At 40.6% G+C, this 22,703-nt stretch overlaps 1 long non-coding RNA gene across 1 annotated transcript; it reads left to right on the top strand.

Moving 5' to 3' along the window:
• The first annotated feature begins 1,466 nt into the window (after positions 1–1,466).
• On the top strand, positions 1,467–22,114 carry LOC137154124 (uncharacterized). Its single transcript, XR_010920084.1, has 3 exons — positions 1,467–1,582; positions 20,174–20,292; positions 21,725–22,114. It is a non-coding gene; the product is annotated as an uncharacterized lncRNA (long non-coding RNA).
• The last annotated feature ends 589 nt before the right edge of the window (positions 22,115–22,703 follow it).

The following is a 22,703-nucleotide window of genomic DNA, read 5'->3' as shown; positions in this document are numbered from 1 at the left end:
GTTTGTGTAACAATAGCAGGGAAGCCATGGAAGCGCAGGCAGCAACCACTCAAGTACATAATCAAGGTCCTGGGCAGGCAGGGCTGACTTGGGTACATCTGCACTTGCAGCAGTCACTTCCCAATTGCAGCATAGACATACCCGGAGCCCTGGCCTACACTGAAACATTACAAATCAACCTTGCTATGTCGCTCAGGGAGGTGAAAGATTTCGCACTCTAGTTAGGTCAACCTAACCCCCGGGATTGGATTCTTCCATCAATCTAGCTAATGCTTTTCACAGAAGTGGTTTAACTATATTGACGAAATAACCCCTTCCACTGATGTAGGAAGCGTCTACACTACGGTGGTACGGCGGTGTGGCTGAAGCACAGTAGCTGTGACTTAGGCTTTGTCTACACTAGCACTGATGCTAGCAAAACTTTTGTTGCTCGTGGGTGTGGACGCCCCCCGCCCCCTCCGGGGCCGAGCAACATACATTTTGCTGACATAAGCGATACTGTGGACAGCGCTATGGCGAGGGGAGACGCTCTCCCACCGACCTAGCTATCGCCGCTCGTTTAGGTGGTTTTATGATGTCAGCAGGAAAGCTCTCTCCCATCGACATAATGCAGCTACCCAAGCACTTATGTACTGATACAGCTGTGCCGCTGTAGATTTTAAGTGTAGACTAGGCCTAAGTCAATGGGGCTATTCATGTGTCTAAAGTTAACCAGAAGTAACTTGCTGAATTGGATCAAACCCGGCGGCCTGCAAGTACAATTGTGTGGGGCTCCCTGTGGAGTACGTTTTGCTACACACCCACTAGCGCTTCTTACTGGCAGCTGCACGTATGCTAGTTAATGCTGGGAACGCACACACTCCCAACCCACAGCTAATAGTCCTGGGGGAAGTAGTACATGGTCAGAGGCTGGTTGGTTCTCTCTTCCAGTGTGGTATTTGCATGATGGAAAGAAACTGCAATGCTGCTTGTGGGGGAGCGGTGGCTCTCCATTTCCTGATCCTAGCCCTGCACAGTAATGCAGCAGCGGGCATGAGGCGCTCAACAACAAAGCCAGGAAATTCAAGGTTGTGTTAGTGACGGTGTACACACTACTATCCCGCCCCTGCCCCTCCCTCCCCAAGGCCAACCTAACTCCCCTCATTTTGCAACTAAATAAAAACACCTTGATGAGAGGCGTAGAGCTTTTTGTGCCAAACTTTTAGCGACAAAGTGTCAGTGTAGACATTGCGCTTGGTTATGTCATGGTAAATGGCCTTCTGGAAGTGTCCCACAATGCCCATCCTGACCGCTCTGACAATCAATTTGAACTCTGATGCTCTGCAGCCATCCGCCATCCTTGGTGGCGACCCCACCTCCATTGCCAAGAGACCCGCGTATACCTTCATGGGCCTGGAGACGGTGGACACCGGACTCAACCCCACCGAAGAAGTCATGGATGAGGATATTGAGTTGGAGGACGATGATGAGCAGCGGACTGGGTTGTTTGGTGACGTGGGGAGTCAGGACCTCTTCTAGACCCTGGAGGGTTCAAGCAAGTCCCAGCCCTCCAGCTCTGGCGTTCAGGTTGCAGGATGCTCTGGTAAGTGATTGGTGTTTGTGGTTTGTTTTTTTGAGCTGATACTGCTTAGTTGCATGAGGTACAGCTGTCCTTTGCTCTGTTGCATTATACAGCTGGTTGAAGGGATAGAAATACACAATAGTAGTTGTTTTCATCTGCTTTTCCAATCCCCTGTGCAGTTAGGCAGTGTGGCAGAAAAGTGTGTTAATGCACACTGAGATTTCAGGGGAATCCTCCAGAGAGCTCTCTAGGAAACTTTCCTGAAGGTACTCGCCATTCCTCTACTGGAGATTTCTTAGCGGCCTGTCGCCAGGTTAAATTTTGCAGTCTCCTCTTCTCCCTCCCTCCTCCCAACATGGTAGTTGAGGCTATCTCCCCAACTTGCTAGGTTGATTGCTTGTTTGCCTTTTATGTAAATGTATGGCTGGCCAGACAAGCAAGTATGCATTTCTTTGTCTAGGGCAGTGGTGCACAACCAGGATATGCGTACCTCTGGGTATACACAGAGGTCTTCCAAGGGGTACATCAACTCATCTAGATATTTGCCTAGTTTTACAACAGGCTACATAAAAAGCACTGGCAAAGTCGGTACAAACTAAAACTCATACGAGCGATGACTTGTAGAGCAGGATAAACATACTGTGTCAGCAGTTCTCAAACTGTAGGGCATGAGTTTTAATGGGGTCAGCAGGACTGGCATTAGATATGCTGGGGCTCAGGGTAGAAAACTGAAGTCTGGGCCCCACTGCCTGGGACGGAAGCTGAAGCCCAGGCAGATTAGCTTCGTGGGACTCCCTGTGGCATAGGACCCTGGACAATTGCCCTGCCTGCCACCTGGGTGCTGAGCCCTGTATATAATGGAAACTACTTCAAACTGGGGGGGCAGCAGCACCACACACACCCTTAGTTCCAGCACCTATACTTGCCATCCCCTAATGCTGGCCCTGAGAGTAGGAATAGACTCAATGTGAAGAAAAACTGAATTGTTGGTGTCGCTTCACTGCCTCCCAGAATGACAAGGCTCCCAAGTGAAAAACAGGCTCAAGTATCACATTGAAATGTAAGTACAATATTTATATTCCAATCAATGTATTTGATAATTATGTGGTAAGAATGAGAAAGTTAGCAACTCTTCAGTAATAATGTGCTGTGGGACTTGTATTTTTATGTCTGATTTTTTGTAAGCAAATAGTTTTTAAGTGAAGTGAAACTTGGGATACACAAGACAAATCAGACTCCTGAAAGGGATACAGTAGTCTGGAAAGGCTGAGAACCACTGGGCTAGGACAGACTGGGCTTATGCCTTGCATCACAAACATGTTTTAAAAACACAATTCTAGCACATAATTATAACTCTTTGTATGCACCCCGAACATACATCCCGCAAGAATACTAATGATGAGTGAGTTATTCATTTTCCAGTAATATATACCCAGAAGGTGGCATGTAATATATCATGACAACAGTGTGTTAGGTGAGTTAGTGAGTATGTCAGGCCTCTCAAGAGTTGCTGAGACAGTAGTGAACCATCAGTGGGCCTCTGTGTCACAAATACTCATAGTTTTTCTGTCCATGGAAATCAGAGTCTTACAAACATTAATGAATTAACTTCCCATCACTCCTCTGGGATAGGAAAGTATTATTACCCCCTTCTGACAGATGAAGAGATTTAGGCACCAAGAGGCTGAGTCTTGCTGAAGGTCACACAGGAAGACGCTGACAGAGCTAGGAAAAGAACACCGATCTGGTGACTCCCACTCCTGTATCTGAATTACAGCACCATCCTTCCTCCTTATCCCTGTATATCTCTCCAGCAATTTGCAGTCTATTGTTAATTACACCTCACAAGCGGTTTGCAACACATTTTTTAAAAACATAATTAAGGTCTAGTCACTGGAACCTACCAAAGCAGATTAGATTCTGAACTAACATATACGGTCAAAGTCCATGGTATTAGGTAGGGCGAGAGTCAACACAGACTTTGGCCTCGTGGATTCCCATTAACTAAAAGCAGATGTGAAAAGATTTCATTAATATGGAAATGGTGTGGAGGCCATCAACTTCAAAGAGGATGAGGATAAAAAATGTTAGTCTCTTGTATTTTGATCTGCTATTGCATAAAGAACTAATTCACAACTTGGAAAGGATCGCTAACTTTATAAATTTAAGTACCTTCAAAGATGAATGTGTCATGTCCAAAAAATACACACTTCAACATACACTAACCTTCGGCAGCTATGTGTTCTTATTGAGCCAATCACGGTTGTGCCCAGGTACCAGTCATTATTTAGATCATTCAAGTATATTCTTTCAGGCAATATTGTTCTATGATGTTAAGGCCTGCCTTTGTCATCCTTGTGCACCCTAAACTTCAGTAGGTGTTGATGGGAATTTTGGGCGTGCAAGGAATTCAAGATCAGGTCTGAAGTGATGGAAAAGGGTTTCACCTGGAATACATTTCATTGAAGTTACAAGAGCTATATATAAGAAAATAAAACCATCCAAGATCTATATGGACATAAATCAGATATTTATAGTCTTAATATTAGAGTAGAGGGTGCAAATATAAATATGATAATTAAGTAATATTAAATGCCATATCTGCGTGTGCTAGATTCTGGAGCTTGCTAGCAGCCAGTCAGCGTAGCTTGTAGAAGGCGCTCTCTGTAATAAGGCTTGCTAGTCTCTGCCAGGCTCAGGGAGCATTCTGCTCTCTGCAAGTCTGAATCTGCTTCTTGGCTTCCAGCCTCTGCCAAAATATTGTTTTAGGTGTTTGAAAAGAGGAAGTTTTGGATTACTGGGGACCTTTGCTGGGAGAGTAGAAGTTACAGGGAGGCCTTTGCTTGTAGCTCCTAAGTGAGTGGGTGGGAGGGAGGTGGTGCTTTCTGCCTTGGGAGCCCCAGGGAATTGGTACCTTTGTCTGCAGCTGCCATTGAAGCAGAGGCCCGTCCTTGCAGCAGCATGTTATTATGGGCAGCTTCAGAAGAATGGCCTCCTCCCTGATTTGCCAACCAAAGCTCAAGCAATATGAGTGACAGCCTTGAAGAGGAACAGATCAAGCAATATCCAGATATTTTTGATTGACCTTTCATAGTCTCAGCATGCCTGCACCCTGCTTTTCAGCTCAGTCTGAAGAAGCGGAGCTGAAGTTCAGCAGGAATGACTGATTTACAGGGCCAGGTCAGAGGATGGTGTAACTCAATAGAGTGTGCCCATTCACGTCAGTGCTTCTGTCTACCCCAGTCCGCATTTTGTGAATGAAATGTGCTGAATTTGTATGAATGTCTGTCAAGCGGGACAGACTCTAGAATTTGGTATGAGGACTGCTGTTGGTGCAGGCTCTTGGCGATATTTACATATTGGTGAACAGACCTCTGAACAAATCCAAACAATGCAATCGCTTCACCCTCTCAGATCTTCATTCCATACAATGCGTGACCACCTCAAGATGAGCTGGAGTTTTGGGACGCTATCTTGACTGAAGCAAAGGCCTGAAGCCCTCCAGGCATATGTTGTCCATTCTGCATTGTTAAAGCACTTTTTATGTAGACATAGTTAAAAATTATATAAACAACATCCTATGTGCATATATCTATTTATGCAAATTTATTTGCAACTTAGGTGCTGCTCTCAGGCTGCTGACAGGCTGCCATTACAGCTCTCCGTGCTACAAAAGTGGTGAACCACTGATTTACAGTGATACTGTGTTCTTTTGTTAGCTACTTAAGAAGATATCACTCAACAAACAGTAGCTGAATGCATTCATGTCAAGGAAAATCATTCCTTTTAATAGAGTTCTTTGTCAGGTAGTCATTAAAGTGGGTTTCACATCAAAACGATAGTCACTAATATAGTGGAAACATCTTGTATACTTTGCAGGTTTTTACGTTTTACTAGTGTATTAAATAAACACAAATCTCCACTAGTGCAAAAATGTCTTTATGGACATATTTACTGCATACACAGTTGATAGTAGAATGTATTTTTCATATCTCTTGAAGTTAAAATGAATGTAATGTATCAATAACATATGCTGTAAAAGATTCATGGATGCTATTGAAAGTCTTTAATGTAATGTGATGGACCATATGCATCCCTCTAAAAATGAATAGTTTTGACACTTTCTAAAAACTATTTTCAGCACTGTAATACTCAGAAATTAGGTTTCTCTTTTGTTATGCTCATAAAGAATAATTTAAAATCCCAGGCCAGGGTTTTCAAAAGCAGGAGGCTAAAGGTAGGCGCTGGTCCACATTTTCAAAAGTGACTAGTGATTTGGGTCCTTTAAATTTTGGATGCCCAGTTGGACACTTTAATGGAGCTTGATTTTCCCCGCCCCTCTTTCCCCCATCCCCCAACCAGAAGATGGTGCTGAGTCTTGAGTTTTATACCCAAAAACTAGAATCACTATGACTAGACACTTCTGAAAATGTGGGCCCTAAAAGGAGATTTTTTTCAAAGGTAGCTAGATGCCTAATACCCTCAACTTCACTGGAAGGTGAGGTCAGTAGGAGCTGCTGGGTGCCCAGTCCTTTTGAAAATCAGGCAAGTGCCTAAAGATGGATTTAGGAGTCTAACTTTAGGCTTACTATTTTTGAAAATCTTGGCCCCATTTTATGAATTGATGGCATTTCAGCTTCAAAGAGCAGATGGCAGGATGTGATCATTCAGGACAGCTTGAGAGGAGAAAAATCCACTTTTTTTTCCATTGGAGTCAAAAATAGATTTAGTGCCAGCTGTATTTTTTTGGGGTCAGTGGAGGTGCATTTACAGGACAATATGAAGGATACTGTAATGTACGGTTTCAGAGTGCTTCAGAGAAGCACATTGACAAATAAAATCATATCACAGGCAAACCAGATACCCCCTTTTTAGCAGCACAAAGCTGTTCCAAATAGCTCTAAACTACCATTCTCTCATGTCTTTTGAACGGCTCATTTTCTCAGTTCTGCAGTTCACCATCCATGTGGAGACGAAGCTCTTTATAAGTTTACATAAGTCTCTTCTTTTTCCCTTTGGTAGAAGCAGGAGGAGGGTGTCTTTCATATTTTAGTATGGAAAAGCAGAAGGTGGCCAGGTTATGGACGTTCTTAACTCTTGTGGAAGGAACATTTAACAAGAAGGAAGATTTGGCCAGCAGCTGAAAAGGTGCTTTCTCGAGCTACTGCTATTCTACCTCTTGCTTTTGAGAGCTCCATTTTTCTGAAGGATCATTGCTGTGGACTGTCTTGGCTGCCAAGGGTAGAGGTAATTTCTGAAGTGGTCCACTGAAAGCTTTGCGGTGTCAGTACAGTGGCTTTGTGAATTGGTGATGACTTTTTCTGTGCTACAGCACCTATTAAATGTCAGAGTTTAAAACTGGTCAGTCACTGAACCTAGGGCTCAATGAGATGGCAGCTTGTGACGAAGACTTTCTCTGTGCTCCTTTGAGATCTATACTACTGTGTTTTATCTCCTATCCAGCTGAAAAAACAGTTTTCCTGGAGGTCTATGGTTGGCGTATGAGGTATCAAGAGGTAAAACAGCCTAAAGATCAGAATCAGGACTCTACCCTGTATCTGACATTTGAGGGGTGGCTAGTGAATTGATTGGTGTACCAGAATGAAGTGTTCTTTATTGGCCCAATGGTTAACAGGCAGGAATCTGCACCTGCTGGAGTTCCTATATAGCTTGGCTTCAAAGTTTTACTCCCTAGATAGGACTGAAGTTACAGTTCTATAGATCACTGTGGTCAATCTGCCAAGCCAATTGTCCCAGTCTCTGATCATTTTTAATAGAAATGTAACTGTATTTTGCATTTATTAGAAAAACAGGGCTGTTCCCATCTCTCCACTACTGCTCATTTTTTATCTTGTGAGGGGGCAGCACTGTCTTAATTATAATCCTTTAGAGGGTTGGGGAGTATGTTAGCAGTTAAGGTTATGAATGAAATTAGTTGGTTGCATATTTTTCATAATCACTATTTTAATAACAAAGTAAATTGTAGCATAATTGGCACCACTTAAAATGAGAGAGAAGATTTGTTACGTCTGAGCTAGAAAACTGGTTCACAAGCACAGCCTGCTGGTTTTTGGTGATAGTGCAGAAGTACTTATATATTTGTGTATTAACATCAGATGGAAATTTGCCCTGCCTTTTTCATGGCTTCTGTATGAACTATTTTTTCACATGCATTTCTCTTTATTTTTTCCCTTGACAAAACCTTGATACCGACAGAGGTCACTGTGTAATAAGGGGGGTATTTTCAACAGTGCTGGGCTGAGAATTAGCCTAACTCTCTGCTCCTGTTAAAGTCAATGGGAGTTTTATCATTGACTGTACTGCGTTTTGGCTTAACTCTCCCGCCAGTGCTTTTTGAAAATCCATGTTACCTGTAGACTTTAATTATACATTGAAACCAATTAATTGTGTGTTAGTTAAAATGGTTGAAATGTGAAAATAACAAATTCTTTAAAATGTCTCCATGCCCCGGCAGCATTAAAAACCATTGCAAATTTACCCACTTTATTCAGAAATCATATTCCAGAGCAAAGTGACTTTTGTTCGAGAATAGTTTGTGCACAAAGGGAGCTATTCTATAATATTTTATTCTGCAATAGCTATTCCAGACCATTTTCCTGTGTAGACAAGACTTTAGTAACAAACTGAGCTAATTGAATGAGAAGAATACATCTCTGCAGACTTATTGAGCCTTAAACATCAGGCATTTGACTCTACATTTTCTAAAGCAAATAGTGATTTTTGGATGCCCAGTTTGAGACATCTTTTGGATGCCTGATTTTCAGAAATTGCTGTGTATCTCTGAAAATCAGGCCCCTTTTAAGATGTCAGAATTGAGATAACCCAAATCACTAGTTGCTCTGAAAATGTAGGCCATTTTGTGTTGCAAAGCAATCCATGCTACATGTATGGATTTTGGACTGGGATCTTTCACTGCTGGAGGCTATTGGAGCAGAATTTGAAAGAGAATATGATTGGCTGTTGGCCTGAATATAGAGCTGTTAGCTGGAGCTCTTTGGAAACTGTGCTACATCTCGGAGTTAAGCTACATTTTGCTTGTGCCATTTAATATCCCTGTTTAACAACATGCATGTTTGCAGCCTAGTTTTTATTTACTCACTGATTTCTCACCAAACAAGTGAGTAAATCTCTCTGGGAATCTGAATTTTCCTGACCACTTGAAGCCATGATGATATTACAAAGTAGGGTGGTAAAAAAGACCCAAATGCTTTAAGGGAAAAACCGTGATTAATATATACATCAATGTAATTTTCACTTCTCTGCTCCTCTTGATTGCTAGACTTCCCCCATGCTCCTTCTGACTGCAGTCAATCTATCTACACAGACTGCCTTGGTGCGAATCCTGCAAGGCAGGTACCTCTTAACCTCCTTTTATACCTGGCCTGAGGTCTGAAGTTTGCCTTCAAGAATGGTTTGAAGTGACTATTCCAGTATACTTGGATACTATCTGAGAGGGGAAAAAAATCAGAAATAAAACAAGTTTATTAGTAAATCTAACTAAATCAATGGTAAATGGAATAACGTCATATCTAGCACAGCCAAGTGAGGTAGGTTAAATCTTATAGTTACAGTCCTAGTAAATCAGAGATTACATTTCTAGCATTCTGTATCTCTCTCTCCAACTATTGTGGATTCAGCCTTTATCTCAACATCCTGGTGCCTGAGGTCATAATTTTAAGTGAGACTCTGCACCAATCCCCTCTTCTAAGGGTTTGTCATTTATACTCTCAGTTCCTTTGAAATCTAGGTATGAATGCCATTACCTGGTGACTGCTAATCTGGCATAGGTGATATAATGCAGTTTGAAGCCAATGTACTGGGAAGAGTATATGTCCCAATTTTAATTAGTAATGAAGAGGACTCCACTTTCCTGGGCAAAGAGCTTTTTCTCTCCTGTAACTTAAGATACATCACTTCAGAGTAAACCCAGGAACCTTTTACATACATAAATTAAGTATAAAGACCTCTGTTTACATAGCATCAGTCTGGGGTGAGGTAAGTGTCTTGTTCTTGATTCAGGAAGTGTTTCTTCATGTATGCAGGCTTCTCCTCCTAGTTAATTATTGGCCGCATTGGTCTTTCATGTTAAAGGCAGCTCCCTTGTCATGTGTTATCTTATTTCTCACTAATATATTTTTTCTCTAATCTCAATCTATATTGTGCATGATTTCCCTTGGACACTATCCACCACCTCACAGGCACAATTATTATTTCTTCATTTCACACTGGGAGCAGTGTTATTTATTAGTAGTATTAATTACTATTATTGGTGTTACAGTAGCTCCTATAGGCCTGGCCCAAATTTGGTGAACCCTATTGTGCAAAGACATAGACCTAAAGCGGTGATAATCTAAATAGTCAAGACAGATGAAAGGTGGAAAGAGAAGAGGCATGGGAAGACGAGATTTGCACCCGTTCACACAGCAAGTCATTGGTAAATCTAACTAAATCAAAAGTAAATGGAATAACACCATATCTAGCATAGAGATTAGGCAACAGCCAAGCAAGATAGGTTAAATCAGAGGTGGAAAAGATCTCTTGTCTAGTGTCCTATTCAATAGTCCATGCTGCCTGCCTGCCTGCCTCCCTAAAAAAGATAAAGGTTATTCATTTAAAGCATATAGATTCAAAATGTGTGTGCTCTTTTAAGCATCAGTACTTGCATTGCAATATCACTGTCTACCACTAGATTGTGCCTGTGGACAGGTTTTCTAGCTCAGATGCAACAAGTCTCAGAATTTTTTCACATACGGTAATATGACAGACTTCTTGCTAGAATTTTCTTCCTCTTGTTACAATTTTATTCACTTCTCTTAATATGTTTGACAAGTTTAATTTACATCCTTTTGTTGATAAAAAACCCTCTAACTTTGTATAACACTATAATGGTGACAATTAACTTGGAATATGTGGTAAGGCAGCTTCAGCAAAATAGCCATGTAAGAATAAAAACATGCATTAGTAATTCACACACACAAACACTTGTCTATATTTGGTTATTATTTTAATGCCAACAGTGCGCTAGGCAGTTCAGACATGGAAAGCAAGTCCTTGCCCTGAGGCATTTGCAATTTAAGCAGCCGCACAGAGGAAGGGAAGTAAATAATAGAGCTGTTACTTTAAGCACTAGTGTTATTGCATCCATTATTAATTTTGATAGAGGAAGGAGAATGCTGGTAGGGATGTAATTTGTTGTTCTCTCAGTTGTTGCTCATAGACTTTAAGGCCAGAAGGGACCATCATGATCATCTAGTCTGATTTCCTACACAATCCAGGCCACAAAACCTCACCCACTTTCTGCTGTAATAGACTTCTAATCTTTGAAGTCCTCAAATCATGATTTAAAGACTTCAAGTTACAGAGGATCTACCATTTATACTAGTTTAAACATGCAAGTGACCCGTGTCCCATGCTGCAGAGGAAGGTGAAAAACCCCCAGGGTCTCTGCCAAACTGACCTGGGGGGAAAATCTTTCCTGACCACAAATACAGCAGTCAGTTGAACCCTGAGCATTTCGACCAGACAGACACCTGGGAAAGAATTCTCTGTAGTAATTCAGAGCACTCCCCATTTAGTATCCCATCATCAGACATTGTGGATATTAGCTATTAGCATTCACAGATCGGCTACATGCCATTGTAGGCAGTCTCATTATACCACCCCCTCCATAAACTTATCAAGCTCAGTCTTGAAGCCAGTTAGGTTTTTTGTCCCTACTGCCTCCCTTGGAAGGCTGTTCCAGAACTTCACGTCTCTGATGGTTAGAAACCTTCATCTAATTTCAAGCCTAAACTTGTTGATGGCCAGTTTATATCCATTTGTTCCTGTGTCCACATTGGTACTTCACTTATAACTCCTCTCCCTCACTGGTATTTCTCCCTCTGATGTATTTATACAGAGCAATCATATCTCCCTTCAGCCTTTGTTTGGTTCAGCTAAATAAGCCAAGCTCTTTAAGTCTCCTCTCATAAGGCAGGTTTTCCATTCCTCTTACCATCCTTGTAGCCCTTCTCTGCACCTGTTCCAGTTTGAATTCATCTTTCTTAAACATGGGAGACCAGGATTGCACACAGTATTCCAAATAATATCTCCCTAGTGCCTTGTATAAAGGCACTAACACTTGCCTATCTGTACTGGAAATACCTGATCCATCCTAGAAGTGCATTAACCTTTTTCACAGCCTCATCACATCAGTGACTCATGGTCATCCTGTGATCAACCAATACACACAGGTCTTTCTCCTCCTCTGTCACTGCCAATAGCTGCGCCCTCAACTTATAGCAAAAAATCTTGTTGATAGTTCCTAAGTGCATGCCTTTGCACTTAAAAAGTTCATCGCATTTCTATTACTCCAGTTTACAGGCTCATCTAGATTTCCTTGTATGTAATTTCTGTCCTCCTCTGTATTGGCAATACCTCCCAACTTTGTGTCATTGGCAAATTTAATTAACACCCTCCCACTTTTTGAGGCAAGGACATTAATAAAAATATTAAATAAGACTGGTCCCAAGACTGATACCTGAGGAACTACACTAGTAGTAACATCCCTCCAGCCTGACAGCTCACCTTTCATTATGACCCTTTATAGTCTCCCCTTTAAGCAGTTCCTTATCCTCCTTTCAATTCTCGTATTAATTCCCATCTTCTCCAATTTAACTACTAATTTCCCATGTGGAACTGTATCAAATGCCTTCCTGAAATCCAGGTAGATTAGATCCACTGCATTTCTTCAATCTAAAAAAAATCAGTTATCTTCTCAAAGAAAGAGATCAGGTTGGTCTGGCACAATCTACATTTTGTAAAACCATGTTGTATTTTATCCCAATTACCGCTTATCCCTATGTCCTTAACTACTTTCTCTTTCAAAATTTGTTCCAAGATTTCATATAGCTGGGGTCAAATTTACAGGCCTGTAGTTTACTGGATCATTTTTCCCTTTCTTAAAAATAGGTACTATATGAGCAATCCTCCAGTCATAGGATATGACCTCTCAATTTACAGCTTCATTAAAAATCCTTGCTATTAAGCTTGCAATTTTATGTGCCAGTTCCTTTATTCTTGGATGGAGATTATCCAGTCTCCCCACCCCCCATTTGGTTCCATTAAGCTGTTTTGAGTTTGACTTCCACCTTGGATATGGTGACTTCTACTTGCATATCTTCATTTCCATTAGCCACCCTGCCACTACTCCTAAGCTCTTACTTTGCCTCAGTTTTTAATAAGGCTAATGATTTGTTTAGGTGTTGGGTCATGCCTAGATTATTTGTAAATCTCCACCCCATCCTCAGTGTTTAGCAGTCTCACTTCTTCTTTTCTTGCTTTCTTTTTATTTATATGGCTATAGAACTTTCTACTATTGGTTTTAATTTCCTTTGCAAGGTCCAACTCTACTTGGCTTTTGGCAGTTTCTCCCTACACTTTCTGATCTCAAAGAGGTAGCTTTCCTTGCTGATCCTTCCCATCTTTCATTCCTTATAGGCTTTCTCTTAATCACCTCTTTAAGATGCTTGCTCATCCAGCTTGGTCTGCAATCCTTCCCTACAAATTTTTTGCCCTTTCTTTGGATGCATCCTTCAGATAGTTTCTGCGACTTTGATTTAAAGTAATCCCAAGCCTTCCACATTCAGGGCATGTCTACACTGCCGCGGCAGCAGGCATTGATGCAGTGGAATTGATTGAGCGCATCTGTGTAGACCTGCTCAGTTTATGGGAGAGCGCTTTCCCGTCGACTGAATTAGTCCACCTCCACCTCCCTGAAAGGTGGAAGGTAGTGTCAATGGGAGACGCTCTCCCATCAACTTAGTGTTGTGAAGATGCCGTGCTGCGTAGATGTAAGTGCATGTCAACCCAGCACGGCAGTGTAAACCAGGCCTCAGATCCTTGAGTTCTTTGGTCCAGTCCACTTCCCTAACTAATTCCCTGAATTTTTTTTAAAGTTAGCTTTTTTTGAAATTAAGGAATCTAGTTGCAGATCTGTTTTTGGTTTTCCTTCCATTTAGTTTAAATTGGATTAGCTCATGATCGCTTGAACCAAGATTGTCCCCTACAACCAGTTCTTTAATAAGCTCCTCACTACTTACCAATATCAAATCTAAAATGGTATCTCCTCTTGTAGGTTCAGTGACTATTTGGTGAAGAAATGTCAACTATCACATCCAGGAAAATCTGGGCCCTACTATTATTAGGAGCACTTGTCCTCCAATCTATATCTATGAAATTAATGTCTCCCATAATCACACAATTCCCAGTAGTATTTATTTAATTAAAAACATTAAAGAGGTCTCTCTCCATATCCAGTTCTGATCTTGGGGCTCTGTAGCATATCCCAAGCATCAGCCCAAGGGAACCTCTAGTAGCTTTCTTTCCCAAAGTGATTTTGACTCAAACACTGTTTTTATCCATTCCATCTCTTCTAATTTCTTTAATATACAATGCTACTCTACTACCTTTGCCTTTATTTTTGTCTTTTCTGAAGAACACATACTGTTCATAACTACTGTTCCACCGTGTTTCTGTTATCCCTATAATATCGGGTTTCACTTCCTGCACCAGTAGTCCTAGTTCCTCCCTTTTGTTAGCCAGGATCCTTGCATTGGTGTACAAACATCTCAGTTGTTTCTGCTTGGCTTTGCCTGCATTCCCTGTCATTCTACTGCCAGTATTGCCTACCTGACTGTTCGCTTCAGTGGTATCGGCACTATCTTTCCCCTTAATGTCCATTTTCCTCTCCACTGCTGTTCCTTTCTCTATTGCTGTATTCTCTCGCCTGTTTTTCCTCCCAGTCAATATTAGAATCAGGCATGAAGATTACTTGCTGGCTTTTTGATGATGACAGAGCTCTGTCAACTATTGTACCTAGTAATGTGCCAGTTTTTAATTTGCATGAAAGGTGGTGAAAAGCCAAGAGACTACAAGAATGGGTTTTATGAAAGGTAATGAAAGATTGCACATCATTACCTGCATGGAGATATATTAAAAAATAACTGACTTAAGCATTGTGTGCACAGCTAATTTTATGAACATTGGCTCAGTACAAACTGAATTAGTTACAACTGATTTTTTTACTCTACCAAATTTCTATTGCCATTTAATGGAAGAAAAAACAGAACATTCTTTGTGTTTCCAATTTGCATTAATTTTATAGTATGTCCATTTCTTCATCCTCATCCCTCTTCTCTTATAGCAGACAGGTACATTACTTCTAATTAAGCAAGATGGTCTTCTTGCAGTGCACAGTAGGGTTACATCACGAACCAAGTGCAATAGATGCCTCAGCAGTCTATTTTGTTGTTATACAGTTGTTTTAAACCCCAGTAAACGTATCTTAATACTAATTATGTGTTTAACTTGCGATGTGAAACATATTTGATATCCCGATGTCTTTTATGACTTAATAAACTTGATTCATATTTTTGAAATAATTCATATGAAATATTCAAATGAAATATTAATGTGAAATTATTCATATTGTTAAAATAATATTTGCAAGATCACCTATAAAAGAATGGGAGACCCTACATTGTTACAGCAGCATAGCTTATTGTATAACCACAGTGGCGGCTAATCATATTTTATTGTACATGTACAGGAAAGTTTGTACTGCTGCACCAATTCTAGCAATTATGTGATTAATTTTTGGGTGGAGGAGTACATCCACAGTTGACTTTGTCCACATCGCTGCACTCATTCAAACTTGCTAACATGCTGCTGCTGTAGGAGCATGTAAAGGCAATTGTTCTTTTTAAACTGGCCACATACTATGCAGTTTGTCCTCTGCATAACTGTTCTACTGGAAAAAAGGTGGTAGAATACTTGTGTGAGTGTTAACTGTTCACTATCTTTGTGAATTTTCTTTTTGAAATGGCAATGATTCTTAGTATCACATTGTCATCAAACTGTGTTACAAGCAAAATATGATCAGCTCAAAAATATAATGTATTTCAGCTTTTCATAATATATTATTGATATAATTTTTTTTTCAGTAGCATTAGCCCAATTGTATGATCTTGAGGGCAAAGGAACCTCCAATCACAGTAAGAGCAGATGGAACTTTATCTCTGAAAACTGTGTGATTGTGCACAATAAATCCCCTTAATTGTTTTATGCTCTGGAATACAATATGGAGTTGCTCTGTAGAGTTTCCAATAGCAGATGTGCTTTGTGTTCAGTTCAGTGTCTGATTGCCCATCTGTCTGTTACTTTCACTCCTAAGTGTTACTAGCGATAACAAATATAGCGCTTTTAATCTTCAAAGGGCGTAGTTACCCTTAGTTTTGAAGATTAGACACTGAGGTAGAGGTGGTAATTTGCTAAAGGCCTGAGGGGGAGATGAAGTTTAGAACTGTGTGTATGTTATTTCTAACTCTTCCGCACCCCACATGAAAGTGCCCTACGGGTTGGTGAGTCAGGACCCAGCCCAGCTCTCATTAAGGCAATCGGTGTTTTTGCTTTGACATTAATGGGAATTGGATTAAGCCCAAGCCCCCATTTCCCAATACAGCCTTCTGGAACCTCTCAGCCCACGAGGAATTAGCCACTCATCATCAACTCCTGCATTAAAACTAGCCCTTTCCGTTTTTCTCTTCTTTAATTACTACTGTTTGCATCATCTGGATCATTGCAGATCATCTCCAGCTGCCAACTCCTGAAATTGCAATTTAGAAAGGAGTTGGCCGGATACTACTCTCTTATGTGAGTGTGAATCTGAAATAACACTTTAAAACCTGGTGTTGCTACTCTGGTAAAAGAAAGATACAGGTCCAGTATTTCAGTATCCTCTGCATCAGCATCCTCTGTTCCTTGAATACTTGTGATGGAATACTGTGTGTGTTTATTAAGAAACCATGTACTGTGCTTTGACTAGTGTGTAACATACCCCAGGCTCTGCATGATCTTTACCTTTTCTTGCATCGATCATAGCAAATTTCCTAGAATAATCTGGTCAAATGGGAATGCTAAGTGAAACCACTGGATTGGGATTTATTTTTGCCCTTTTGTGAATTTTAAATTTCCTATGGAATCCTGTGTGAACTTCACTTTCCTTGTATCACTTCAGCAAACTCCAATGTCAGCACAAAAGTAACTTGTTTCTTCGGTCTAGGTGCCTTTTCAAAGTTGCCACTAAATCATAAAGAACTGATTTGCAGGGATTTAAAATTTTTCCATATTTTTACTCCCATAGTGCCTAGAGATCAGAGGCCTGGGTAAGGGCCCCACTGTGCTAGATCTGAACAAACATGGTAACCAGATAGTTTACAATACATTGTTGGTGTGCAGAATTGGTTGTACAAGCATTAAGTATCCTGTACTCCTAAAAACTTAACGTTACATTTTGCACACCATTATTTTTATATGCTAGTTTTTATAAATTGCTGAGGCAAATGGTTAACAATACATGTTTCTCTTCTTTCCATTTTGATGCTGGTACTGGAGAGGCTATAGTGCAAGTCTGTTTGTTTTTGTAACTGAGAATAAGGTGTGGGAATTGTTAAGCAATGCTTGTACACAAAGCTTTGCTGCTGAAAAGTGCACTTCTTCAGTAAGAATCTCTTCTGCAGGGAAATGCAGGAGGTAATATGTAGTCCTCTCTCTCTCTCTCTTTTTTTTTTGACAGTCTTTTTTTGACATAATCTTGCAAATCCCTCTACAGGGCTTTCACTTTTTAATCTCTGTTGCAGGCTGCTGTCCTGAGGCCATGTGCTTCCTTCTGGTAAGCAGCAGAAGGGAGAAGCACGTTTAAAGGCAGCCTGAAAGGCAGCCTTGAGTAAGGCTGTGAATACCACAAGAATTCAACCCCGAAAGGCAACCTTGTATAATAATAATTAGAGCCACATAGTAATAACACAACACACTGCTTACATGGGGTGTGGTGTTGGACTGTAGTGGGGAGGAGCATAGTTTGGGATAGTAATACTACCCTCCTAGGACTGAGATGAGGTATAATTGGTTAATGATTGTAAAGTGCTTTGTGTTCTTTGGAGAAAAGGGGCAAATTGAAGGGAAAATACAGGACAAAGCACTCCTCAAATTAGGATGAACTCTGAGCAGCCCTAACTTGTGGTGTGATATAAAAGGATCACAGTGAGTGATATATGTCTTTGAAAATAGTTTCTAGCATACAGCTGCAGGCAGGCAGGGGAGAGATGGGACAAAGTTGCATAGTGTGTCACGGCTTTGTGGTGCAGGGGTTTGTTTCTGGTAGATGGGGCTAGAGATCCTGAGTTTAATCCCAACAAAGGTACATCAAGCATACCATCATGTTGTAAGAACTACTGCGTGAGGTTCTAAGGCCTCTGCTATATGGTAGGGCAGACTGGATGATCCTATAGTTCCTCCCAGCTATAAAATCTATGAATTCCAATTCTTTCCATTCCCAAGAGATTGGTGCTGTTATGCATTGGACTCTTGGGGGTGTGCTGGTGTGGGCCATTGTTATATAGAATTTCCACAAGCTTTTCCACATTCTTTGAGCTGCTGTGACCACTGCTTTTTCTGCTTGAATAGTGATTGTTCTGAGGGCCTGCTATGGAACACTGTTTTGTGTTTTCATACTTTTTGGCATATCTAGCTGCCTAACATGCAGCTATAGGTCATTTAAACGTCATGGCATGCAAAAGAGAAGTAAGAGAAAACTACAGAATATTCTTTCTGGAAGGTTACAATGGTTACTTTAGGGCTCATCCATGTCGTGCATTAGTGCACACCAGCCTGGTGTAAATTCTAGTGCACGACATGCTAAAGCACCCTAACTCTCCTTGTGGACCTGCTGGCATGCACTAAAAGTTCTCTAGTGTATGCTGACGTCATCTAAACAGTACTACAGCAATGTGCACTAGGGAATTTTTAGTGAGCATAAGCAAGGTCCACAGGGACAGTTAGTGTGTGATACATTGGTGCGCGCTAGAATTTACTCCCCAGCTGGTGCGCATTAATGCCTTGTGTGGACAAGCTGTTATTCTTAGAATCAAGAATTCTAATCCACAGTAACCAAAAACAGAGAGTGATCAAGCAGGCTGCTTTGTAAAACAGGGAGGCACAAATCACCCCACCTTGTTCTAGTTTGGCTTTTTCCAGACTGACTACTGCTCCCAGATTGCTTGCTTCTCTACAGAGCCCCCTAGCCTGCAAGCAGGACCAGGAACCCCAGCCCACCCTTAAAAGTGATAACTTGCAACTCCAGTGCAGTCCTCAATACACCACAGGCATCCTGTAGCTGTTGACAAGGGTACGTGGTGGTTTGCCACTTTGGAAAGCCTGAAAAACAGATTTACTAAGGATGTGCAAACAGTGCAGTAACATCTAGTATCTCTTCTGCACAGAAGTATTGGTCTAGCAGCAATAAAATAATGCTTTAACAGAAAGAAGATGGAGCTAGTGAGAATGGCGAGAGTCTTGCAGGATGTGGGCAGGTAACTGAAGAAATTGGCATCCCCTTCCTGGATTGCCTCAGCAATGATCCATAAGGTCAGCTGTGCTGTCAATGGGCAACATCAATGGGGCTGCAACTGAGATCAGAATCTGGCTGCCGTGTTTGGTGGCTAGCTATACAGTGTACGTAGTTACAGAGAGCCAAAGCAGGGATGGTGCTTCTGGAAGCGGACTGTGTAAGGAGCCCTGTTTCAGCCCTATATAGGATCATGCCTAGCAGGAATGTGCAGCCATACAAAGGCAGGCAAAGATACTTCCTTTTTTCATTAGGTATGTGTTCCATCTTTATTCTTTCTACGAAGTATTAATGCTGCGAGGAAAACTCATGGATCCCAATGGATTCCAAATAACGTTGTTTGCTAACGATATACAAACATCCAAACCTACAAAGGCCTAGCTACCTATATATACTATTATTCTGTTAGGGTCTGGAGACTTTGGCAATAAAAGACAAGGAAGCTGACTAAAGGGATTCTAAACTATTTAAAGGTATATTACCCAATTCTATACACTATACATAAGCAAAAAATGTACAGTTATCTCTAACAGTTTTGCTATTGAACTGTTTCTGGATTGGTTTTGTTGTTTCTCATAGCATGAGTTGCACAGAAAGGGGAAGAAGCAGTTGTTAGTAGGTGTAAATGAGGGCAAAGTATCATTTTTTTAAAGTTAAACCCCCCACCCCCTCCAATATTTGCAGAGACCATTAATTTGTAACATTGTTCTTCATTGTGCACACAGGATCCTTTGGGCCACAGTCTCAGTTGCACCAGTTTTGAATTAATCTCTGCTGCAAGAGAAATTTAACTCCACTTAGTCAGCCAGGTTTTAGAAGGGTGCTACCGCTGGAAAAGAGTATAATCAAGGAGTATATTGAGAAGAACTTTCCAATAAGGCAATTCAGTGCTGGGCCAAATGGACAAAGGAAATTTTTTGGAGCGTATAAATAAATCAGGCACATTTTGGGAAAACAGACAGAAAATACTTTACTACTAGCACTTGCTTTTAAATTTGTACCTTTTTAAAAGGACCAAGTTTGCATTCTCACTTAGGTTTCTTCTCTTTTGATACATGGCTCAAGTTCCAGCATTCTGAAAAACCGTCGCCTTGCAAAGAAATGTTTCAAAATGAACAGTGGTGACATGATGATATTTCTTTTATTAGAAATGCTGCCACTAGGAAGGCACTGATTGCAGTAGGAGATGCCCAAGAAATGTAACTCAGCATGTTCATCAACTTTGCAGATTCCTGGAGCCTGTTCATGAACTTGACGTCAGTGAAAGGTCAGTGCACTACATTAAAGTAAACAATTTCAGTAGCTCTGCTGTGAAATTCAGCAAATAATGTGACATGTTTTGGAGCTAAAGATTGAAGTAATTATGAAAGGGGAGCTTCACTCAATGCAGAAGACGCTAAAGTCCAATGTTGTGAGCTAAGGTTATTAACCATCCTAGAAAACAAGCAAAATCAGTTTGCTATTGAATTAAGTCCAGACTTATTGCGCAGACAACCACATTGTGATCTGTATCGTGAATATTGTAAAGAAGTGCACGTTACATGTAATGATTTTATTGTAAACATTAAGTGTCAATGACTATTTGTAGTGTAAATCAATATAAATAGATCTGTTAATGTCCACTATATAGCCATGTGAATTTGCTGGACTTCTGTGTTTCAACTGTATGGTTATGGTTCTTGGAGCATTCAGTGAGTTGAGATTGAATCAAATTGACCCTCAGGCATAAGAGAATATGGCCTTCTGTGTATGTGATAAGCCAGTGTTCTGAAAGCACAAAATTACAGCAACATTCCTATCCACAGATTTAACATATTCCCTCAGCTGATGTGACTGCAAGCCAAAAAAAACCTACTGGAAGACAGATACAGGACTTAAAAATTAATATAGCAGTTCCTTAGTTCAGTTGAGAAAATGACCATGTGCTTTTCTTTTTTTTAAATGCCAAACATTCAAAAAATATGTCACCACTGCAAGTATATTCTTTTAAAATTAGCTGACAATTGATAAAATTGGATTAAACTCTTTCTTTGGAGGTTAGTTTGTGGCAAATTGCAATTATTTCTTGATACAAGCACTTGTTTGCTTGCCTTATTGTATCGGTGTATATATGTTTCTAGTGTCTCCCCCTATGTAATGTCCCTTTGTGCAATGGACCTGAGTCAGTCCCACCGTTTGGGAAGTAAAGGCTAGATTTTGCCTATAGGTGGTATTCTTCCTAATATATTTACCTCTGACTTAACTTTGCACTGCATGACATCTCCCATTTTGTGATTTGGAGCTTTGCTCCTCATTTCAGAAGGAACATGTTCAGGTCAGAATATATCCATCGGACCATATATAAGTGCTAGCTGTTTGTTATGCATCCATAAGGCAGTAGAATAGTTAATAATTTTTTTAAAGAGGCAATGATATCAAGTTGCTGTCATTATTAATCCCCTCAGAGAATGCATTGTTTTTTTCAATCTAAGTACAATTGATAAATCTTCCTGTGACCACATCCAGAATGAGAAGTTGTTTAAAACTGGCAGATGACATCATTTGCTGTCCATAAAATATAATGGACATGGGAAGATCTTGAAGTGACAAACAAATGCGTATAAATCCAAAAACCCTTTACTGAACCACATAATGACACAGCATTTGTATAGGCAATCCCTACAAGAGAGAAAATCCAGAATCGTCTCTTTTCATTTCAGATGAAAAACACGCTATCTTCAAATATCAACAACAACAGTTGCAAGAAATATAAAATACTAAAATAACAAAAGTAACCATGGTGAAGAACTGCGAAAAATTTTTGCACAAATTAGTCTTTTCCAATCCAAGATCCTGATCTTGATAAGACTCTGCTGTGCTTATCTGTACGGTCAGTGAGTAGTCCCAATGACTTTAAAGTGTAAAGTTAAAGTATGTAAATAAGTCTGCAGCATCTGGGCCTAAAATGTTACCTACTATGCAGTAGTATAAAAACATTACACCTTGTGTTTCTTCACATGAGATCTTATCATAACCTTAACCTTCTCTATCATCACTACCCTTCATTCTCCTTTTTCCTATAGCATGAGTCTTCCTCAAATTTAATGGTAGATTTTGCACTGAAAGCAGCAAAAAAAAATTTTTTTTCTGAACACGTAGTCCAGTGTCCTATCTTCTGTTTGTATTTATTATATCAACCTCCCTGCTGTGATAACTGAGTCTACAATTTTATTCCCTTTTCACAATTGAGCTCACAAAGTGTGACAATAACCTATCAACATTTGCTGTCATGGGAAAAGTTGCAAAAGAGGGAGACAGAGAGACTGAATTAGTCCAAACAAAAACACCCAGTGATGTAACTCAAGGACTGTGTTAACATCATGCCTGGTAAACAAGACCGTGTGACACCAAAAATCAATGAACCAAAATTGCTGTGTCAGAAATTAGGCCTAATTGTTGGACATAATAGTGAGGGGCTGGGCTATTCCACCCATCACTCCCTTCTGGGGTCCCTAAAGAGACTTTGGGGAAAAATTAGCTACTGGAGTGAGCTTCACCATCATGGCTGCCACCCCCCCCGTCTGCTTGGGACCCCTGGCCTTCGTCATCCTGGTCCTGAGAGTTGTCCTGACCAGACTGGGCTAGAGAGAGGGAACCAAATGACATTGTCGCATCCACTGGCTCCTGCTAAATCCCAAA

The sequence above is a fragment of the Emydura macquarii genome, unplaced genomic scaffold, assembly GCF_026122565.2.
Source record: "Emydura macquarii macquarii isolate MOO-44397 ecotype Brisbane River unplaced genomic scaffold, CSIRO-AGI_Emac_v2 contig_1253, whole genome shotgun sequence".
Taxonomy (NCBI): domain Eukaryota; kingdom Metazoa; phylum Chordata; order Testudines; family Chelidae; genus Emydura; species Emydura macquarii.
Note: the sequence above shows the minus strand (reverse complement) of the source record. Positions and strands in the feature narration are given on the sequence as shown.